The 23,825-nt window shown below is 40.9% G+C and overlaps 1 protein-coding gene and 1 non-coding gene across 4 annotated transcripts in view; both read left to right on the top strand.

Moving 5' to 3' along the window:
- CNTN4 (contactin 4) overlaps positions 1-23,825 on the top strand; it is an 893,626-nt gene that overhangs the window by 57,637 nt on the left and 812,164 nt on the right. The window lies entirely within an intron of this gene.
- LOC114807173 lies at positions 4,443-4,580 on the top strand. Its single transcript, XR_003755226.1, has one exon. It is a non-coding gene; the product is annotated as a small nucleolar RNA SNORA7 (small nucleolar RNA).

The following is a 23,825-nucleotide window of genomic DNA, read 5'->3' as shown; positions in this document are numbered from 1 at the left end:
CTAGGAGAGAATGGGAGTTAAGGAATTCTAATCATCGATTGTAGACGACTCGTTCTAGGATTTTGGAAAGGAAGGGTAGTAGGGAGATAGGGTGATAACTGGAGGGGGAAGTGGGGTCAAGAGTGGGTTTTTTTTAGGATGGGGGAGACGTGGGCATGTCTGAAGGCAGAGGGGAAGGAGCCATTGGAGATTGAGTGGTTAAAAATAGAAGTTAAGGAAGGGAGGAGGGCAGGGGCGATGGTTTTAAGAAGGTGAGAGGGAATGGGGTCCGAGGCGCAGGTGGAGGGGATGGCACTTGAGAGGAAGGAGGAGATCTCCTCTGAGGAAACTGCAGGGAAGGATGGGAAAGTAGGGGAGAGGGTTGGTGGAGGGGAGGGGAGAGGCGGAGGGGTGACTCTGGGGAGCTCAGACCTGATTGTGTTGATTTTCGTGAGGAAATAGGTGGCCAGATCATTGGGGGTGAGAGATGGGGGAAAAAAGCCTGCAATTTTCGTTCAAGTTTGATTACAGATTTTGTGCTTTGCTTCTCTCCCTAGCATTGTTGAATACTGTTTACATGTAGTGCAGAATATCTCTATATATTTATACATGCTGATGAGCATATCTGGATTTCATGTTTTTGTGTCTATTTGCCCTGGCCCCTGCAATTCCCAGAGACGGCCTGCCTTGCTCAAAAGCTTCCAAAATGTAGTTGATTTTCATTCCTAAATATTTCCTGCTTGTTAAATTATGGTAAATTTTTTCCATTCTGTAATCTAGTGCTACTTCAGCGAATACTTTTAAGTGAATTAGATATTTTCTCCTAGTGTTTGATGAAATATGCCTATTTTACTTATGATTCCTCCTTAAAATGGGAGCACAATATTATTTGCTTTGCTATTTTCAGCAAAAAAATGCTCAAAATAGGTATGTCAGCTCAGAGCAAGGTGATTTTGGAAAAGAATAGAGGCCATGATTTTGATTTTGTTTCAAATGTGAACAAGACAAGCTCATATGGAACCTATGCTTAATGTTAGCAGAGGCTGCCGAGTAACTCAACACTTTTAAAACCATGTAATGATAATGATAATTGTAGTAGTAAAGTACTATGTGCCAAGCACTGTACTAAACACTGGGGTACACACAAAGATAATCAGGTTAGACATCGTCCCTGTCCCAGAGAGGACAGGTAATACGCCTTGGCCTAGTGGAAAGATAACAAGGTTCTAATCCCTGTGGTTCTAATCCCAGCTCTGCCACCTGCCTGTGTCCGCCATTAGATGCTAAACTCATCGAGGGCAGGGATTATTTTCCTACTTTGATTGTTTGCTCCCAGTAGCACAGCATGCACTCAATAAATACCAATGGTGATGATGATTTTGAGGAACTGAAGTGGGATGTACATATACAAGTTGGGGCAAATATTTTAAAGATATGTCTGTAAGGTACACTTTAAATGTGCCATAGGAGAAGATGTTTTGTTAGGAAACAAAAGCAGCAGATGGACCATTCTGGTATGCAGCAATCATCACCAAAGCATAGCTTTCCTTGAGCAGAGACCTCAAAAAGAGAAGACTTTGGAAAGATGCAGCTTAGAAAAACAGTGATGAGTGTTGCAGGCAATAAACATATCAGGGCAGCCAAAGACAGTCTCTGTGCACTTACTGTGAGGAATAGAATGTAAGTCATATATGGTTCTTTTAGCCACACACATATTTGTATGCATGCAGGGATATAACATGTATATAGTTGTCCTTTATATCCCTGCATGCATACAAATATGTGTGTATATATATATACATCTGTGTATATGCATATAGTTTGCATGCATATATTAAAATATTATGCAATTTTCCTTGTCTGAAGTAACTATAAAACTACTCAATCTTCCATTTCACTTTAGCTCTGCAGAACCAGCCACTGACTGTAATAACTATTTCGTATATCCCCACTGTGGCTCCTCAGCAGCTGGGGGAAAGAGCTGCATATCATCTATTAAACTGAATTTACGAGATAGAAACCCGTCTCCTGATAATTTGGGGAAGTGGGAATGAAAATATGTTTCATATTGTAGACAACCTTCAAATTATATTCTTAAAATGGACCCTTTTTTCTAGTAGTGTGGTAAGGAAATAGCTCTTTTGTAAAAATAACTTCATTTCTTAAATAATAAATTATGGTGCTTGAAATCGTATGGCACTTGTTAAGATTACGTAAATGCATATACACATAGGTAGCTGGAAAGGACTGTAAAGTATGTATCTCTTTCATCCATACTTATAAATGCAATTACCAGCCCCATTAGTAAAAGCATTTTCAAATTGGAATAAAGATTTATACATTATTCAAGTAGCTATTAGAAATTATTCTGGGTAATATAAAATCATTATCTGTACATTTAGCTTGGCTTCAAGTCAAGTAAAGGAAAAAAACCCAGATGCCACACATGTGCCCTCCCCCCCCCCCCAATATAAAGCGTGGGTCAATGGAAAGAACCGGGGCTTGGGAGTCAGAGGTCATGGGTTCAAATCCCAGCTCTGCCACTTGTCAGCTGTGGGACTCTGGGCAAGTCACTTATCTTCTCTGTGCCTCAGTTACCTCATCTGTAAAATGGGGATTAACTGTGAGCCTCACGTGGGACAACCTGATTACCCTGTATCTACCCCAGCACTTAGAAGAGTGCTCTGCACATAGTAAGCGCTTAACAAATACCAACATTATATATATATATATGTGTATGTGTAATTTGAAATATATTCCACCACATTGACAATGCCCTGGGCCAGCCATGTAATATGGATAAGGGTCTTCTCACTGAAGGAGTCTAGGTTTCATAGTCAATTGATAATGGTCAGAAGATATTGTTGCCTTTCTAAATCTTAGCCCACACTTCATTGCAGTCAAATGACTTCAGATGGTGAGGCAGCAAGTTTGAACTGGCAGGGAGCTCTAATTCAAGAGGAGGTGGGGGTGGTGGTTTAGTTTTTTCGAATTTCTAAGTGAGAAAGAATAGTGTACCATAAGAATTGTGAAAATAAAGCAACAAAATGCTGAGCATGGGCTCATATATGTACCTTTATAATGCAAACTGTACTTTCTCTCTAACAAGCTGAGAAAGGCTTTTATATTTAGGCTGCAGTATGTAACCTGTTTTCTATTCTTTCTACCTTAGTTCTGCTAAGTTCTATTTTAGTCAACCATTTTCAAGTTCTTTTGCTTGCTCCAACCAGCTCTAATCAGAATCATATTTCTAGCGGGTGTGGGTGAAGACCTCCTGAAGTTTTTTTTTCCTATTTGAAGGGTGTTATCCAGAATGCAAAAATGTATTCCCTATGGGCCTAGTTATTTAGTCTGTATATTAGTCCTTTTATATATAGAGGTCCAGATAGAACAAATATATGTTCTTCTTAACTAATTTGATTGTCAACACCTTCAGCAGTGCTATTCTGTTGTTTTGCAGGATTATAAAGTTAACCCAGATTTCATTTAATCATTGGGAACAGCAAGTATTTGTTTAGTAAGTTTATGCAGATTTTTAAATTGACAGCTATGCAAATTAAACATTTAAATTAGCCTCAGAATCTCATTCCATTTGGTGTAGAAATCATTCTCAGTAACTTTTTCTCCACAGAAGTACAGCACACTTTAGTTCACAAAAAACATTTTTCAACTTTCTAGGCCATGTTATTCAATGCCTGGTGGTCTCTTAATAATAATGATAATTATGATATTTGTTAAGCGCTTGCCACGTCCCAAGCACCGTACTAAACTCTGGGGTAGATACAAGATAATAGGATTGGACATGGTCCCCATCCTAAATGGGATTGTGAGCAGTCTAAGAAGAGGAAAGGACAGACATTGAATCTTCCTTTTCCAGGTGAGAAAACTGAGGCACAGAGAAATTGAATGACTTGCTGAAGATCACATAGCAGGCAAGTGGTGGAGCCATTAGAACCCAGGTCTTCTGACTCCTAGGCCCGTGCTCTTTCCACTAGACCATGCTGTATCTCTTCCACGTATCCATAACATGCTTCCTTCCCCTTCATTTCTTTCTGATTCTAATATTACTAGTATAGAAGAACATAAATATCTTTTACAGGATTTTTCAGATTTACTGGTAGATTTTTATAAATGAGGAATTGACACCAATAGAATTAAGCAATAGCTTTGTGCTTTTCATTTGTTAGTATCTTCCAGTCCCTTATTGTCTGGCTCCTTGTGTGCAGGGAATATGTCTCCCAAGCTCTTAGTACAATGGTCTTCACACAGTAAATACCATTGTTTAATTGGTTAATTAATAAAAAATATTTTGTATACAGCTTAGGGTTTTTTTTGGCTTTTTTGTCCCTGTCCTTCACTAATTTAAAACATTAATCTCTTATTTTCACCAAGAGCAATCACCACAACCAACCAGGAATATATCATTTTCACCATTCATTTTTTTCCCCACTATTTGGACAAAGCCCCTCTCAGGGTCACACCTAGAGAGTTTCCAGTACTCTACCAGTCTCAACGATGGGAGGGAGAGTCAAGCAGAGACATATCCATTCCATTCCTAGCTTGGCCAGTGGCTAGAGAATGGAAGGCAATCTGATACAAGTCAAGACTCCCCTGTGCTGGGCAGCAGTGGGATGAGAGAGAGTCGAGGGTGAAGACTCGAGTTTACTGCGCGGAAGGAAGCAATGGTAAATTGCTTCCATATTTTTACCAAGAAAACTCTATGGATACACTACCAGAACAATTGCAGGTGGAGTGTTCTGGGAGAGATCTGTCCATGGTGTCACTATGGGTCAGAGTTGACTCGACAGCGTAAGACAAGACAAGATCTGGACAAAATTGCTTCCTATCATCTTGGGCTCCAGTAAACAATGGAAACAAATTACATTTACCCACCCTTTAGATGCATCCTCTTCTGGACACGGCATTGAACTTATGAACTGATTTATAAAAATATTTTGTTGGAATGTAATGAACATAGGAATTATGAAGTATGCCTACATGATGACAAAAAAAAGAAAAAAGGTCATAGTCTTTTAAAAGTCTATGGTCCTAGTTCTTGGCTTAATAGCTCACCTAAAAGGGGATACCACAGTGACACTTTAGCATTTCAAAGTCTAGTGCTTGGTTACTGGTTTGGTATAAGTATGCTAATAGAAATTTGTGATCTGCTGTTTTGCTTTTACCCTATGTGTCCCTGTGAAACAGCCAGAAGTCTCAAGTAGAGAGTCAGGTTTAACTCACAGAACTCAAAGCATATGGTACTTAATCATTCTGTGCTGATCACTGTGATTTAGGCAAGAGATAGACACGTTGAGACCATGAAGATACCCAAGTACTTTATTCAAAGCACACTTAAGGAAAGCAGTCATGCTCATAGTAATTGTACTTGAGAGATGGCTGAAACAACCTGCCCCAAATCTGACACTACTGAAACATCTCTCATGATTTTTCTCTTCCTTTCTGTTTGGATATCCTCCTTTCAAGATTTGAGAAGAGTGTAACATGCAGGAAACCAAAGATAATAGTTTTTTTATCTTTTTTTTTCTCCCAAGGATCTATTACAAGATAAAGAATGGCCAGTATTGCTATAAACCAAATGGAAAATAGTCGATGTTTTAACTTTTTAATATTGTTGTAATTAATAGTGATGAGGATGATGATGATAATTGTGCACTTTAAGCACTATTACCAAGCACTGTGATAGGCACTGTGGTAAATGCAGGATAATCAGATCAGACATAGTCTCTGTCCCACAAGGAGCTCAGAGTCTAAGGGGGGAGGAAAACAGGTTCCCATTTTATAAATGAGAAAGCTGAAGCCCAGAATTTAAGTGACTTGCCCAAGGTCACACAGCAGGAAAATGAGAGTGATGTGATTTAAATTCCTTAATTTCCTATTAATGTTGAACCACTTGAGAAGCAGCGTGGCTCAGTATGAGAGAACAAGGGTTTGGGAGTCAGAGGTCATGGGCTCTAATCCCGACTCCACCACCTGTCAGCTGTGTGTCTTTGGACAAGTAACTTCACTTCTTGGTGCCTCAGCTACCTCATCTGTAAAATGGGGATTAAGACTGTGAGCCTCATGTGGGACAATCTGATTACCCTGTATCTACCCCAGTGCTTAGAACAGTGCTTGGCATATAGTAAGCACTTACCAAATACCAACTTTATTATTATTAATATTATTATTATTAAGGTTGAGAAGCAACGTGGTTTAGTGAAAAGAGCACATGCTTGGGAGTCAGAAGTCATTCATTCAACAGTATTTATTGAGAGCTTACTATGTGCAGAGCACTGTACTAAGCGTTTGGAATGTACAACTTGGCCACAGATAGAGACAATCCCTGCCCAATAACGGGCTCACAGTCTGGGTTCTAATCCTGCCTCTGCCACTTATCAGCTGTGTGACTTTGGGCCAGTCACTTAACTTCTCTGTGCTGCAGTTCCCTCATCTGTAAAATGGGGATTAAGACTGTGGGCCCCAAGTGGGATACCCTGCTTACCTTGTATCTACCCCAGCGCTTAGAGCACTGCTTAGCACATAGTAAGCACTCAACAAATACCATTATTATTATTAATAAGGTATTTTCAGTTGATTCCCCCAAAGCAATTAACTGGTAGACTCAGAACTGTGTAGTGGTTATATATAAAAGGTACTTCATCAAATAGGATATCCCAAGAAGTGAATGAGGTGGTAAGAAGTAGAAGATATCAGAGCTAAATAATTCATTGTAAGAGGTGTCTTAGAACAGTGCTCTGCACATAGTAAGCGCTCAATAAATACTATTGAGTGAATGAATGCCATGCACCTATGACATCTGTCCTACTTGTCTCATCTGTTTATCAGCATAATGCAGGGCAATCTCAGGAAGGAATGAATAACTAATTAAATAGCATAGTTCTGTCATTAAATAAAACACCTGGGAAAACAAAGCTTAAGATGCTGCATCCCAACCCAAAGCAGGCTGTCAGTTATTAATCAATCAATGGTATTTATTGAACACTCACTATGTGCAGGGCACTGTGAGCCTGTTGTTGGGCAGGAATTGTCTCTATCTGTTGCCAAATTGTACATTCCAAGCATTTAGTACAGTGTTTGGTACCCAGTAAGCACTCAATAAATACGATTGAAAGAATGAATAAATGTACCAAGCACTTGGAAGAGTACAATAGAACAGAATCAGTGGATGTATTCCCTGCCCATAATGATCTCCCAGTCTAGGGGGGAGTTGTCATCGATAGACCAGCACGGCGCAACTGCAATCAGGGGAGAAAATTGGCTGTATGGGAGCGGAACCTCTTTAAGGATAATAAGATTAGGAGGCAAAAATCAATCAAATCAATCTGGTACTTATTGAGCACTTACTATGTGCAGAGGGGAGCAGCCTGGCTTAGTGGAAAGAGCCCGGGCTTGGGAGTCAGAGGTCATGGGTTCTAATCCCGGCTCCACCACTTGTCAGCTGTGTGACTTTGGGCAAGTCACTTAACTTCTCTGTGCCTCAGTTCCCTCATCTGTAAAATGGGGCTTAAGACTGTAAACCCCATGTGGGGACAACCTGAATACCTTGTATCTACCCCAGTGATTAGAACAGTGCTTGCACATAGTAAGCGCTGAACAAATACCATCATTATTATTATTATCATTACAATACAACAGAATTAGCAAAAACCAAAAGGGTACCATGACCTCCAAATAACAAATGTAGTAGCACAGCAAGAGTCAGTCTTTGTATGTGCACCATGGACTTTTCAGACACACACGCACTAATAGATAGGGAAACTTCACCATCAGTGGCATCTTTGAGTACGAGGACCACTATAAATTAAAGAGATGGATTGCTGTGTGTCGTTCTAGTCACCACATCCTAGAAGGAAGGACGTCCTAGAGCTGGAGAATGATGGAGTAATTTCTTCATGAGGATAGACTGACAAAATTAAATGTTTTCAGAATCTCCATTCCCAGTCTCAATTTTTAGTTCACTTGGTTAATGGGTATATCCACTGGGGCACCTGCTGTTCTGTTCTTGCTTCAAAAAAGTAAATTCCCTCTTCTGAACTCTGTCTCCTTTCTGTAGAACTGCTCCGTGCTTTTTTTTTAATTCAAAAATCAATGTATAAGGAGAATATTTATCAATCAGTCACTCAGTGGTATTTATTGAGTGTTTTCTGTGCTGGATAGAGCACGGGCCTGGGAGTCAGGATGTCATGGGTTCTAATCCCAGCTCCTCCACTTGTCTGCTGTGTGACCTTAGGTAAGTCACTTTACCTCTCTGTGCTTAAGTTACCTCATCCTTAAAATGGGGTTTAAGACTGTGAGCCCCATGTGGGACAGGGACTGAGTCCAATCTGATTTCCTTGTATCTACCCCAGCGCTTAGTACAATGCCTGGCACATAGTAAGTGCTTAACAAATACCATTATTATTATTAGTATTAAGCACTTGGGAGAGTACAATACAACAGCAGTCTTACATAGCTCATAATTAGATATTTTCAAGGTATGAAACCTCTAGTCTGTCAGCTCCTTGTGGGCAGGGAACATATCTACCAACTGTGCTGTATTGTACTCTAATGCTTAATACAGTGCTCTGTACACTGTAAACAGTGTAAACACTCCCTGTGTCTTAGATCTTGCAAAACTTGTCATTAGAAGTTGTGTATATTCCCCTTTATGAAATGTCAGTTCAATTCTAAAGGAAAGAAGATATCATAATTGCATAAAATTGTTGGTTCCCCTACCTTCCCTATTAGAGACATCACATTCTGAGCCCTACTGATCAGACAGTAGACAGAGAATCTGACATGCATTCTAACGATCCATCTCAAAGTCTTTGTCAGAGGATTATTGTACAGCCTTTCCAATAAGTATGTGCTGTATTCCTTCCATCTTCTCATCTGATCCAGAATTCTGTTAGAGGTGGTTTGTAGTGTATAGATTTGAACATTGAGAAAATATCACATTTTATGGGGGAAACTTCTCAAAACTCACTACTGTTGGCCTCCTGTGAACTTTTTTCCACTGAAGAATAATAAGGTCATTTAAGTTCAGTCTGATGTTTCCATCAATTAGTTGACTCATTCTTCCTAACAAGCCTTAACCATCATTTATGTTTAACCTTGGGTCACCTGACTCTGCTAGTTAGATGCCTTACAAATTAGGGAATGCCCTTTCCTCTCTTTTAGTTAACTACATACCCTACATTATATTCTCACTCATTAGTTTGCTTCTTTTTTGTCCTCCATTCATCCATTCAATAACCCCATCCTTCTAAAAATCAGTGGAATATAATGATAGTATTAAAGTGTTTACTGTGTGTTAAGCACTGTGTTAGATACAAATGCAATCCAATCTGACACACTCCCTGTCCCACACAGGGTTTACAGTCTAAGGAGGAGGGAGAACAGGTAGGTTGTCTGGATTTTATCTTGTCGTATGCTGTCAAGTCATTTCCAGCCCATAACGACACCACAGACACATCTCTCCCAGAACGCCCTGCTCTCCATCTGCAATCATTCTGGTAGTGTATCTATAAAGTTTTCTTGGTAAAAATCCAGAAGTGGTTTACCATCGCTGCCCTCCGCGCAGTAAACTCGAGTCTCCGCCCTCGACTCTCTCCCATGCCGCTGCCACGCAGCACAGGTGAGTTTTGATTTGTAGCAGATTGCCTTTCACTCAGCAGACACTGCCCAAGCTAGGAATGGAATGGATAGACCTCTGCTTGACTCTCTGTCCTGTAACTGAGACTGCTAGAGTATTGGAAACACCCCAGGTGTGACCCTGAGAGGGGATGTCTGCATTTTCTAGATGAGTAAACTGACCCAGGGAGAAGTTAAGTGACTTGCCCAAGGACACAGAGCAGGCAAGAGGTGGAATCAGAACTAGATTCCAAGTTTCCTGACTCCCAGTCCTTTGTTTGAGACTGTTAGCTCCTTGTGGGCAGGGAATATGTCAACCAACTGTGTTGTAGTGTACTCTCCCAAGTGCTTAGTAACAGTGGTCTGCACACAATATATGCTCAATAAATACCACTGATTGATATTCTTCTTTTAGATTTGATTTGTGAATTCAAGAAACAGCATGCAGCAGTTCTACAGAATGGAGGCAGAGTTCAGAATAGGGAATTTACTGTTTTGAAATAAGAGAACGGAAGATCCTCAAATGCACACAGTGTTACAATAAATTAACTCAAAATTGAGACCGGGAATGGAGTCTGAAAATTTTTAATCTTATCAGTCTATCCTCATACAGAAACTACTCCATCTCAAGGATCCATACCCTGAAAATATCATTGTTTTCCAGTTTTTGTCCTGGTTGTGGGGCTTTGGCTTTTAAACGTGTGAAGTGGGGTTGGGATGAGTATCAGAGGTCTTAGGGGTTGTGGATTTAAGTGCATAGGTGATGCAGAAGAGAGGTTATGCAGAAATGAGAGCTTAGTCATGGAGTTTCCAACATGAGAAGGTAGGCATCTGAATAAACTATATGCCAAAAGTAGTGAAACTGTTCTCATTTTTGTGTTTTAAATAAGGTGGACAAGGTGTAGTTGATAGCCAATCTGTGTTATTGACACTGCTCCTGATTTTAGACTTAAATCGATCTTTGTTCTTTGAAAACCTGTTGTCTGAATTAGTTTACTGCAAATTGTTTAATTAGATAAGATAGACTGGATTCATCTTGAAAATTAAGGGGAATGAATGTCATTTATGCTAAAGAAATGATGCTTGCAGCCTGGACCAGATTAACTCTTGATTTTGGGAGGGAGGATTCTAAGTATCTCTGCTCTGCACCCCTTTTTGATAGTTGATAAGAAGAGAAAAAGAGTTGTTTCAGTACATTGGAATATGAAAGCTTATAGAATAATGGCAGGTTATTGAGAAGAGGCAGTCAGTGAATAGTGCATCTAAATGGAGGAGAGAATAGTGTCCAGTAGTGGGAACAGTAGGCTATTTGAAATTACAAAGCAGTATGAACTACCCTATGTCCTAAGAGTAATTTATTGTCATGCCATACAGATATGGTAGATATATTGCCTTGTCTGCCAAAAGCTTTATTAACAACAGTTTATGTCTTTTCAAGACAGAAGTCACCGGCTTTTTAAGGCTGAGGTAGTTTACATGGGTAAAGGAATGTCTAGTCTACACAGGAAAGAAAAAGGACAGTGATCACACATGATATGTATTCTAAACAGGGACAAACTAAAGAGTTGTTGTTGAATGTAAGAGCTTAATCTTTTATCTCGAAGAACAGAGATTGCAGATTAGGTTTAGCATGCCATAGTGGTACTCTGACAGATACACAGGTTTGCAGAACATGCAAAAGCACAAAGGTATCTACCAGCAGCAGTAATAGTAATAATGCCATTTTTTAAGTGTTTTACAGATTGTTTCGTGCAGGAAGAACAATACAATGCTTTGGAAAAGCAGGCATAGAGTAATACAAGTTATGCTCAATATGAGCACTAATAAGAGAAAAAATAAACATCATTCTAAGGTCAATATGGTGAAATTAGTCTCCTCACTGAATTATAAGAAAGTGATGAGAAACATCCTCAGCCTCAAACTAAAGTCAATAGAAAATCAACATATAGCTGCTGCAGTCATCCTTTTGTCTAGCAAGAATCAGACAAAATATGCAGAACCCTGAACGGACATCCTAAAGAGCTTTGAGGGAGAAGGGTGGGGGGTGGGGAATCGTTCTCATCATTTTTTTAAGCAGATCTTCAGCTTCCTTCCTGAGAACAGGTCCTGGGTGTGAGTGTGTGTAAGAACTCCCACTGGGGAGTACCCTCAATGACACATATTGCTAAACTGAGCACTGAACATTTGAAATGGAAGTTAATGAGAATATTATAGTACAGATGTCATAAAAATGGCAAAAATAACCCAATTGAAGGCAGCACTAAAATATTTCCAATAATAAAAAATGAATTCAGTTCAGCAGCATAGCACACATGCAGGTCTCCTATCAAGTGGGGTTATGTCCTTGCAGATCTCAACTTTGTACTCAGTGCATTAGATGCCATGCGCAGAACTGATTCTGACACCACATCATGCTATACCCAGACAGATACCCTACCTTGTGGGTAGGGAATATGTCCATTTATTGTTATAGTGTACTCTCCCAAGCGCTTAGTACAGTGCTCTACACACAGTAAACATTCAAATACCATTGAATGAATGAATGAATGTTGGAAGAAGACTATTCCCTAATTCTGCTCATATGTTCTATCCAAATGTGGAGTGAAAACACACATTCTGAAAGAACTGAGCTTAGTTGAATGAGAAGAAACAGGATACTATGTAAACATGAGCACAGGCTATCCTTTAACACAGAGGACAGAATGACATTTTGGAGGCATAACCTGACTTTTTGACATTTCACTTGGTGAATATCATCGCTTCTGATGTCATGCCATGTTGAATTTCTAATTTGTGCTTGGTATTCAAAGTATAATGCAGTTAATTTGCAATTGTAAATTTCCTGTTATCAATTAATGTACAGATCACAAGTAACCATCTGATTATCTTTTAACAAAGCTGCATTTGCCCAGTAATTACATTGTAAGTAATTATCATGTAATTGTGCATATTTATACCTTCATCAAGTGTTGAAAATGTTAAAATATTTCTAGACAGATGAAAATTGTTAATGGATTTAAAGATTATGAAAGTATAAAACAGCGAGTGCCCTTTTCACTTTCCTCTGTTAATGTAGAACACATACAAGTTCTATCTAGTTGAAATTTTCAAATAACTCCTGAAATAGGAGGAGTTTTTCGGGAGAGCCGAAACTTTTTGATTTCATTAATAGAATTCCTTGTACATCAGATGAGGTTGAGATAATAACCTCAACTCTTAGCATGGATGAATGCTTTCCTTGTAGTAGCTGTAACAAAAAATATTACCCTATTAAGGGTATACACTATGAATGTCATCAAGGGCAATGGTATTTTTAGTGTCCAAAGCCTGTAATAGGAGTTTTATTCCAATAGAGATCTTTTTTCCACAGTTCTGTTTCACAACTTTTAATATCCCAGTGCCATGAGTATGTCAAACTCACCAAGATTCTCACAGTCTGAAGGTCAGAGTAGGTTAGTCTGTTTATTCACAAAATTAACATTGTAATACAAATTAAGTCTAGGTTGTGCAGTCCTGATGTGTGAGTGCCCAATTCATTATAATTATAATTATATGGTAGAAAAATCCTCCCTCATTTTGTGTTCTTTCCAAAAATGAAGACAAGCTGTTCTAGGTCAGCTTGTCTGGTTGAAAGTCCCATCAGACTTTGTAGTAGTTGCCCCTGGCTTGTGAATGTCACATTAAATATACAGGAGATGGTCTATAAATATAAATGGAGCAAAGATTTGATGTGAGAAGAATCATCTTGCATTCAAGAATCAGATGCCAATGTGACAAGTTCTATCAATGATACAACTTGAATATCTGGTGATTCTAGTGCCATCAGTACTTTTTACAGGAAAATTATTCAGCTCTCGGGGGTTACTACTTGTGATCAGGCTGGATTTTACATTTAACATCTTAGTATAAGGAAAAAACTTACTGCCTAGATTTTTTCGTAAGTGCCATTATGCAATATGTCCTGAAGGAATACCACAGTAGTTCAAAGATAATCAGAGTCTTCAGAAAGAAGAGTGGGGAGATGACTGTTGAAACTATCAGGCTATCTAGTTTTCTTTCAAAGCTGCCAAGATCAGAGCTAGAGACCTTTGGAAAGTCTATTGGAAAATACTGGTTGCTATCCACTGTGGATTCAGACCGAAGCAATGAATCCTCGGTATTTATTGAGCTCTTAACTGTGTGCAGAGCACTGTAATAAGCGCTTGGGAGAGTACAGTGCACCTCTTCGTAACATAGTAGAGATAGGAAAGGTAAAGGGTGGATATAACTAACCAACTGGCTATATTCAAGTAACATTAAAGGTAATATATAAAGAGTTGTGGCTGATCAGACATATAAGAACTTACCTAAAACCACATGGGGTATCTGGTTTTTTTCAAAACCCAACTAATATCTGCCTTGACAAGGAGAAAATGTATTACCAATGGCATTTCTATGGCCTTCTACCATAACCTGATAAGTCCATCGTAGCTATGGTTTTATAGTATATACTGTCCTGAGGCCAAAATATAAGGAAAATTGTTTCTACAATTTTACTGAGTGCTTACTATGTTCAGAGTCCTGTACTAAGTGGTTGGGAGAGAACAATACAACTAAATTAGCAGACATGCTCCCTGTCCATAACAAGAGATGAGAACAAAACATAATAGAGGTAATGTTTTTCTTTTTACCATCTTCGATTTGAGGAATGAAACTATCCAGCTGCTTCTCTCCCAAACAGCAGTCACAGTAGAGAGAGAATGCAGAATATTAGAGTTCAGATGCTGTTTTTTTATGGTATTTAAGGGCTTGCTATGTGCCAGACACTGTACTAAGCACTGGGGTAGAACAAGATAATCAGGTTGGACACAGTCCATGTCTCACAAAGGGCTAACAATCTTAATCCCCATTTTACAGATGAGGTCATTTTACAGGTGAGGTTATTGTCTCCCATGCTAGATTGTCAACTCCTTGAGAGTAAGGATCGTGCCTACCTACTCTATTCCACTCTCCCAACTGTTTAACACTGGACCGTGCACATAGTAAGTCCTCAGGAAATACCATTGATTGATTGGTCTCCTGTATCCCCCTCTTTTTTCTATTATTGAGTAACATATTTGGAGAGCTTAATTTTTTATGTTTAAAATCCTCAAACTATTTACTGGTACTAATTACTATTACTATTATTAACTATTTAACAATACTTAGTTAAATTATTTTTCACATATGAGGCCACCAAGATATTATTTTAGGGAAGAACACAAAAAATAATTAAATCATTTACGTAACCGGGGTGTTCTTGCTGCCACCTAGTGGCCAATCCACAAGCCAGCTAAAGTAGCCAAACCAAATCGTCATCATCGTCATTTGCATTTATTGAGCTCCTACTGTGAGCAGAAAGCACTCTATGAGATGCTTGGAAACATACAGTGAAGCAAAAAAAGTGGCTACTACACTTGAGAAGGTTGTCAGACTTAGTGTAACTTCATAAAGGTCCTGTTTTACATAATCCCACCCTATTTCTATGGCTTCTGGATAGGAAGTAGTTGAGGCCACATGGTCAAGCTCCCCTCCCTCATCAGCCCCAAATAAAATTCCTGGTAAAATGGGATGTTTGTAGCATATGGTAAAGAAAGGTCACCCAAAGCAAATCAAAAGAAGCAACATGGCCTCGTGGAAAGAGCACGGACCTGGGAATCTGAAGACTGGGGCTCTAATCCTGGCTCCACCATTTGTCTGCTGTGTAACCTTAGACAAGTAACTTCACTTCTCTCTGCCTCAGTTCTCTCATCTGTAAAATGGGGATTAAGACTGTGAGCCCCATTTGGGACATGGACTATGTCCAACCTTGTATCGACTCCAGCGTTTAGTACAGTACCTGGCATACAGTAAGTGCTTAAGAAATACCTTTTTTTTTAAAAAAAAAGAGGTATCCCACAAGAAAAACTAAAACTTCCTTTGCTATTGCATTAGCACCTTGACAGTGGTAGAATATTCAGCCCCATCCAGGATATTAGGTGGTTGAAACACAAAATCAACGCTTTGGTTCCCAAGTACTAAAAAATTGTGACATTTCTCCTGAGAGGTAGCTGACCTATGGGGAGGCAGTATTTTCTGGTGACTAGCTACAGCCAGGAAGCACCTCAAGCCCTTGTCAAAGAAAGGAACCTGGAAGTGCATGTCAATAGATATTGGTGGGGAACGCCTCCCACGGTGAAGTCTAGTGATAGCTCCAGCATCAGCACTACTTGAAGAAGACTGTTACCACAGCAGAAACTAGCAACAGGCCTGAATATCAGCTCAGGTGAGGAGCTGCCAGTACAGAAACCAGCCACGGGTCCTTCCAGATCCATATCCACTGTAGATAGCAAGACTGAAGACTGGGAGATGAAGAACCACTGGAGAGCTGGCCAGTTACCAGGGCTCCCATTTCACAATTTTCATAGGCAGAGATTTTGTGGTAATGAGTACTCTGTGGTTTGGGGGTGTGTAATTTGAGGAATTGGGAAATTCTTTTGAACAGATTATTGCAGCCATGTACTGCTACCATATTCGCTCATATAATTGCCTCCATCATATAATCTGCCGCCCTCCAATTTTTTTTGAGGAAATAAAAGATTATTTTCATAAGCAGGAATCGTGGGACATGCCATGGTAGAAAGAGTCATAGGGTCAGAAAGTTGTAGATAAAAGCTCCCAGAGTTGTGTGAATCCAGCGTCGGAAGAGAAGGGTCCCTCTGGTTTGGAATTCTCGCCCTTCCCAAATGTGACATATCACAGCTCTTCCCACACGCAAAGCCCTCCTGAAGTTCTACCTCCTCCATTAAGCCTTTCCCGATTAATTTCCCAGCATTCTATGCTGTAAAAACCCATAAAGCAATTCTAGCACTTATGAACTTATTTATTCCTATCCTCAGCACTCCTGTATGAATGCCTATTTAATTGTGCATTCAGTTGTTTTGACCACTCCTGTAAATATATTTTGTCTTCCCCATTAGATTATAAGATAAATTAGAGATAAACTAAACCTGTAACTTCTGAATTCTGTACTTCCCAAGCACCTGGTACTGTGAACCACACCCACTGGTTGTTCAATAAACACGACCAGTAACAGTGTGGCCTAGTGGATAGAGCACAGGCCTGGGAATCAGAAGGACCTGGGTTCTACTCCTAGCTCCTCTACTTATCTGCTGTGTGCCCTCGGACAAGTCACTTGACTTTTCTGTGCCTTGGTTACCTCATCTGTAAAGTAGGGATGAAGACAACGAGCCCCATGTGGGACAGGGACTGTGTCGAACTTGATTAGATTGTATCGACCTCAGTGCTTAGTATAGTGCCTCGCACATAGTAAATGCTTAACAAATACCATAAAAAATGACTATTACTACTATTGCCACTACTAGTGCTGCTGCTGCTGTTGAACCTTCTTCTTGGCATACTGGAACGGAGCAGGACAGGACCCCCCGTGGATGGCACAGGTATTGAGTGGTGTTATTCCCGAGAGGCTAGCCTTGACACTCAGATGGCAGAGTTGATGCCAAAGCCACTTGTTGCTGCTGTACCTTCTTCCCACCCTACTCTCCCTTCATGTAGTACTTTTATTTTCCAAAGCACAGATATCTCATTTCTGTCCTCACCAATTCCCTGCGGGCAGAGATAGGTAGATATTATTGACCCCAATTTTGGAGATAAGTAAACAGAGGCCCAGAGATGTCAGTGGCACATCTAAGGTTATTATTGACCCCAATTTTGGAGATAAGTAAACAGAGGCCCAGAGATGTCAGTGGCACACCTAAGGTTACCCAGCAGGAGTAGAACCCGGTATCTCTGTCTACTATGGTAAACGTAGTTAGGATACAGTGCCATTTTGGAAACCAAATAGCAAGCTTGTCTTGTCTTATGCTGTCAAGTTGTTTCCAACCCATAGCAACTCCATGAACACATCTCTCCCAGAATGCCTCACCTCCATCTGCAATCGTTCTGGAAGTGTATCCATAAAATTTTCTTGGTAAAAATACAAAAGTGGTTTACCATTGTCTTCTTCCGCACATTCAACTAGAGTCTCCACCCTCAACTCTCTCCCATGCTGCTGCTGCCCAGCAAAGGTGAGTTTTGACCTAAAGTAGATTGCCTTCCACTCACCAGACACTGCCCAAGTTAGGAATGGAATGGGTGTGCCTCTGCTTGACTCTCCCACCTGTAGCTGAGATTGGTAGAGTACTGGCAACTCTCCAGGTGGGATACTGAGAGGGGAAATAGCAAGCTAGGCCACAGTAAATAGCATAATTTGTGTTAGAATTGAAATTGGTTAAGGAAATATAAAGGAGGATTTTCATCAACGTATTAATCTTCCTGAAGAAACAATGCAGCTGAAGCTAGTGTCATCACATGGACTTTCTGATTAGTGGAAAAATTGCACTGAACAATAAATCTTGCATACTGTCAGAAGAGAAAGATTTATTGTACTGTTCTTGTTAATGATATTCTCTCTTGCTTTGGAAGTTTTTGTGAGGCCTTCCCTGTCGCTTTAGGTGCTATCACTTTTATTATCATTCAGAATGCTTGGTTTTGTTGTTTCTTTTTGCAGTGACCCCAAGTTCAGTTCAAATAAAATAATAATGTTGGTATTTGTTAAGCGCTTACTATGTGCAGAGCACTGTTCTAAGCGCTGGGGTAGATACAGGGTAATCAGGTTGTCGCACGTGAGGCTCACAGTCTTAATCCCCATTTTACAGATGAGGTAACTGAGGCACAGAGAAGTGAAGTGACTTGTCCACAGTCACACAGCTGACAAGTGGCAGAGCTGGGATTAGAACCCATGACCTCTGACTCCCAAGCCCGGGCTCCTTTTGCTGAGCCCCACTGCTTCTCTTCATATGAAGGTGATTAATACAAGTGTTGTAATAGAGCTGGCAGTGAGAATTAAACTAATGTAGGTTTTCAACTAGCTATTAGGTTAGGTTAGGATTATAAACTATTGAGGCCAGGCTCATTTTTATCAGGGATTTAGTCGGATGTATGGAGTTGGAAATCAGCCTGATCCAACATAACTAAAATTTAGACAATTGAAGTAAGAAATGATTTTCTCACATCTTAAAAAGGCCAAATTATTTGGTTGTATGACTATCTGAACTTGAATGAAGTTGGTTCCATAGTTCTACAACTCTGGGGGGAAAGCAGAGAACAAGAGCAAAAAAAAAATCCATTAGGGATACACCTAGTATAAACATGAGACAATTCACTTCATTTAAAAATTCATTTCCAAGCTATTTTCTTTCCCAACTGAGCCATTACCTTTTATTTGAAAACCAGCCTTATCAATTTAGCCATTATTGTCACAGATTCCAAATTCTTAATATATGCAGATCATAAAAGATATGTGTTATGTTCTTGTTTCATTCAGTGGCTATTCCAATATCAGAGCCCCAGGCTACATTGACGACATTCAGCCCAGATGACAGCTTTTGTTCTACATATGCATAGAAAGAAATTAGCTTGGAAGCTGAATCATCATCTCATTCCCAAGAATAAAGGGTAGTCCCTTCAGGTCATACGTGCTTTGGCCAAGAGATGTCAGAATGTCTACACAAAGCACATAAGCACTGTAATTAGCCCACTGATAAAAATGCTTCTTTCTTCAACATTATTAATCCATAGTTCTTTGGGCACTAATAAATGAAAGAACCCTATAAAAGCAGAAATTTTGATTGCCTGCTGTTTGCTGAAGTGCAGTGTTCTTTATTATTTGTTTCAAAATGTTTCTAAACGATTCTCACAAGCAACTAAGTGGTAAAAATAACCAACCTCTTTGTCCATTCTTGAAGGCTTATAATACCCTGGGGGTTGGAGGAGGAGAGAGGAGGAAATGAAATAAAACATGGTTCAGTTTGACATGACCTCCCCCTCCCCCATCTCTCACCCCCAATGATCTGGCCACCTATTTCCTCACGAAAATCAACACGATCAGGTCTGAGCTCCCCAAAGTCACCCCTCCGCCTCTCCCCTCCCCCCCACCACCCCCCTCCCCTACTTTCCCATCCTTCCCTGCAGTATCCTCAGAGGAGATCTCCTCCCTCCTCGCAAGTGCCACCCCCTCCACCTGCGCCTCGGACCCCATTCCCTCTCACCTTCTTAAAACCATCGCCCCTGCCCTCCTACCTTCCTTAACTTCTATTTTTAACCACTCAATCTCCAAGGGCTTCTTCCCCTCTGCCTTCAAACATGCCCACGTCTCCCCCATCCTAAAAAAACCCGCTCTTGACCCCACTTCCCCCTCCAGTTATCGTCCTATCTCCCTACTACCCTTCCTTTCCAAAATCCTAGAACGAGTCGTCTACAATCGATGCCTAGAATTCCTTAACTCCCATTCTCTCCTAGACCCCCTCCAATCTGGCTTCTGTCCCCTCCACTCTACCGAGACTGCTCTCTCTAAGGTCACCCATGACCTCCTTCTTGCCAAATCCAACGGCTCCTACTCCATTCTGATCCTCCTTGACCTCTCTGCTGCCTTTGACACTGTCGACCATCCCCTCCTCCTCCATACCTTATCTCACCTTGGCTTCACGGACTCTGTCCTCTCCTGGTTCTCCTCTTACCTCTCTGGCTGATCATTCTCCTTCGCTGGAGCCTCCTCCCCCTCCCATCCTTTAACTGTTGGAGTTCCTCAAGGGTCAGTTCTTGGCCCTCTTCTGTTCTCCATTTACACTCACTCCCTCGGTGAACTCATTCGCTCTCACGGCTTTGACTACCATCTCTACGCAGATGACACGCAGATCTACATCTCCGCCCCTGTCCTCTCCCCCTCCCTTCAGGCTCGCATCTCCTCCTGCCTCCGGGACGTCTCCACCTGGATGTCGGCCCGCCACCTAAAACTCAACATGAGCAAGACTGAGCTCCTCATCTTCCCTCCCAAGCCCGGTCCGCTCCCAGACTTCTCCGTCACCGTGGATGGCACGACCATCCTTCCCGTCCCGCAGGCCCGCAATCTCGGTGTCATCCTTGACTCGTCCCTCTCGTTCACCCCACACATCCTATCCGTTACCAAGACCTGCCGGTTTCACCTCTACAATATCGCCAAGATCCGCCCTTTCCTCTCCACCCAAACGGCTACCTTACTATTACGGGCTCTCGTTATATCCCGGCTAGACTACTGTGTCAGCCTTCTCTCTGACCTCCCTTCCTCCTCTCTCGCCCCGCTCCGGTCTATTCTTCACTCTGCTGCCCGGCTCATCTTCCTGCAGAAACGATCTGGGCATGTCACTCCCTTTCTTAAACAACTCCAGTGGTTGCCTATCGACCTCCGCTCCAAACAAAAACTCCTCACTCTAGGCTTCAAGGCTCTCCATCACCTTGCCCCTTCCTACCTCTCCTCCCTTCTCTCTTTCTACCGCCCACCCCGCACGCTCCGCTCCTCTGCCGCCCACCTCCTCACCGTCCCTCGGTCTCGCCTATCCCGCTGTCGACCCCTGGGTCACGTCCTCCCGCGGTCCTGGAACGCCCTCCCTCCTCACCTCCGCCAAACTGATTCTCTTTCCCTCTTCAAAACCCTACTTAAAAATCACCTCCTCCAAGAGGCGTTCCCAGCCTGAGCTCCCCTCTACTCCCTCTGCCATCCCCCCTTTACCTCTCCGCAGCTAAACCCTCATTTTCCCCTTTTCCCTCTGCTCCTCCACCTCTCCCTTCCCATCCCCACAGCACTGTACTCGTCCGCTCAACTGTATATATTTTCGTTACCCTATTTATTTTGTTAATGAATTGTACATCGCCTTGATTCTATTTAGTTGCCATCGGTTTTTACGAGATGTTCTTCCCCTTGACGCTGTTTATTGCCATTGTTCTTGTCTGTCCGTCTCCCCCGATTAGACTGTAAGCCCGTCAAACGGCAGGGACTGTCTCTATCTGTTGCCGACTTGTTCATCCCAAGCGCTTAGTACAGTGCTCTGCACATAGTAAGCGCTCAATAAATACTATTGAATGAATGAATGACCTTCCTCTGCAGAGTGGTGTAGAAGAGGGAAAACAGTCACACACACTCTCTGTTTCTCTCTCATTCCCTCTACCTCTCTCTCTCTTTTCTTTGGGAAAGGATTAGGCAAGAAAAAAATCTCACTTTTGATGGGAAGCTTTCATAAACTCACATATCACAGAAATGCAATGCAGATTAGAAGATCAAGTAGAAGAAAGCATTTCTTTTCTCTTTTGGAAGAGGAAGTGGGTGCGTGAATGTGAAACTTCGGAAACCATTCTGCCTTTTTAAGTGTTAAGTGTGAAGAGGAGAATAATTAAAAAAAAAGGAAGAACAAAGGCATCCAAATGGAAAACCTATTTTGCCATTTCTCCCTTTTTAAAATGTCAGTCAACAACATTTATTGAGCCCCCCCCCCCCAACTTTGCGGAGCCCTATGTTGGGAGTTAAAGGGCATTACACAGGATGGAGAGATATAGTCCCTGAAAGAGCTTAAAATATAATGGGGGGGGACCAGAAGAGCCCTAATTTTGGATTGTGCTATTGCTTCACTATGGCAGCTGCAAGGCTAGATCCTAATATGAAATTCTCCTCAATTCCTTACTTTTAAATAATCTTCATAAAAGTTTCAAATATTTAACTGGCAGTAAATTCTCAAGGGCAGTCAGCCCAAGTAATCAGTGGCTAGAAGGGCACATGCTTCAGCTAGGAAAAAAACCCCACTAAATCAGTAATTCAAATACATAAGTAAGACTTGAATTTAAAATACACAGCAAATTTGAGAGTCATCACAAGGCTATCTCTTTCCAAATTTTTACTTATTTTAAGATTCATGGGGTGCTTCTAAATACATATATTAATTTAAAAAGCTCATGACTTTCCTAAAATGAGTAGAAAAACTGAGAATGTTGGATTCTGATGTATCAAAACTGTGAATGGGTGTGGCAGTCATGGAATCCACATCATTAAATCACTGGACATTACTTTTATTAATTTGTCAGCTACTGTTTACTGGATTGTAATAATTTGAACTCAAGGAGATGTCCAGGCTAAAATGAAAAGTGTGAATTGTGGAAACATTGTTTCAAATTCAATTTTTTAAATGCAGATTTATGGAAGCTGGTTTTCTTACTGTGTTTTGTGTGTGTGTGTGTGTGAGTGTTTTGTGCATGCTAAACTTAGACTTACCCTCAGGGTGTTGTATTGGTCTGTCATTTTTTGACTGTCTCTAAATCTTCCAAAGGTAGAGAGAGAATCATGTGCTTTGGACCTTTCTTCCCAGCTTTTTGCGCTCACAGTGTAACAGAGGCTCTATTAACCATGGTGTAGATCAAATAATTATTTCCTTAGATGAAGCAGGACGTATTTGCGTAGTAATAGAGAGGGCAAAGAGAAGAATTAAGGTGTTGAATTATCTTGAATTCTAGATTAGAGGGGTTTAAATATCGTATGTATGTAAACCACTAGATCAAGAATCCTGAAAAGCCCCAACCTTCTTGCCCGGTCTCACTCTTCTTTCTCAACTACAATGGACCTGAAAAGTCATTTTTCACCTTTGTTGGTCCCAGCTAAATATCTTGCAAGAATAAAAATGCAGCAGGGATGGGTGCAGCGTGGCTCAGTGGAAAGAGCACGGGCTTTGGAGTCAGGGCTCATGAGTTTGAATCCCAGCTCTGCCACTTGTTGGCTGTGTGACTGTGGGCAAGTAACTTAACTTCTCTGTGCCTCAGTTCCCTCATCTGTAAAATGGGGATTAAGACTGTGAGCCCCACATGGGACAACCTGATTCCCCTGTGTCTACCCCAGCGCTTAGAACAGTGTTCGGCACATAGTAAGCGCTTAACAAATACCAACATTATTATTATTATTACTTCCAAAATTTACGTCATCTTATGAAAAAATCTTCTCTAGAGCATCTAGTCCAGTATCCTGCCAGGCTGGACTATTTCCTGTGGTGGATTTTCTAGAGCTTTTTGCAAGAAATATAGATTTAGTTTTAGATGGGCCTCTTTCATATCTTCTTCTAAGTTCCATTGCCCTTTAACATTGCCTTCCTCTCAAAGAAAGCATATAGATTCCTATGCATTCAGGTTCAGAAGAATAGACCTTTTTATTCTTGACACTCTGTACCCATTCCATAGCCGTAAATTTTTGTACATGTAGCACGATCATTTCCTTAATCTATCATCATTGCTCTTTATTTGGCTAGAGACCTTTCACATGTTCGGTGTATTGTGGAATCACTGTCACTGAAAAATCAATTCTGTAC

The sequence above is a fragment of the Ornithorhynchus anatinus genome, chromosome X1 (genome assembly GCF_004115215.2).
Source record: "Ornithorhynchus anatinus isolate Pmale09 chromosome X1, mOrnAna1.pri.v4, whole genome shotgun sequence".
NCBI classification, from domain to species: Eukaryota; Metazoa; Chordata; class Mammalia; order Monotremata; family Ornithorhynchidae; genus Ornithorhynchus; species Ornithorhynchus anatinus.
The sequence above is the reverse complement of the archived record's forward strand: the minus strand, read 5'-3'. Positions and strand labels throughout refer to the sequence as shown.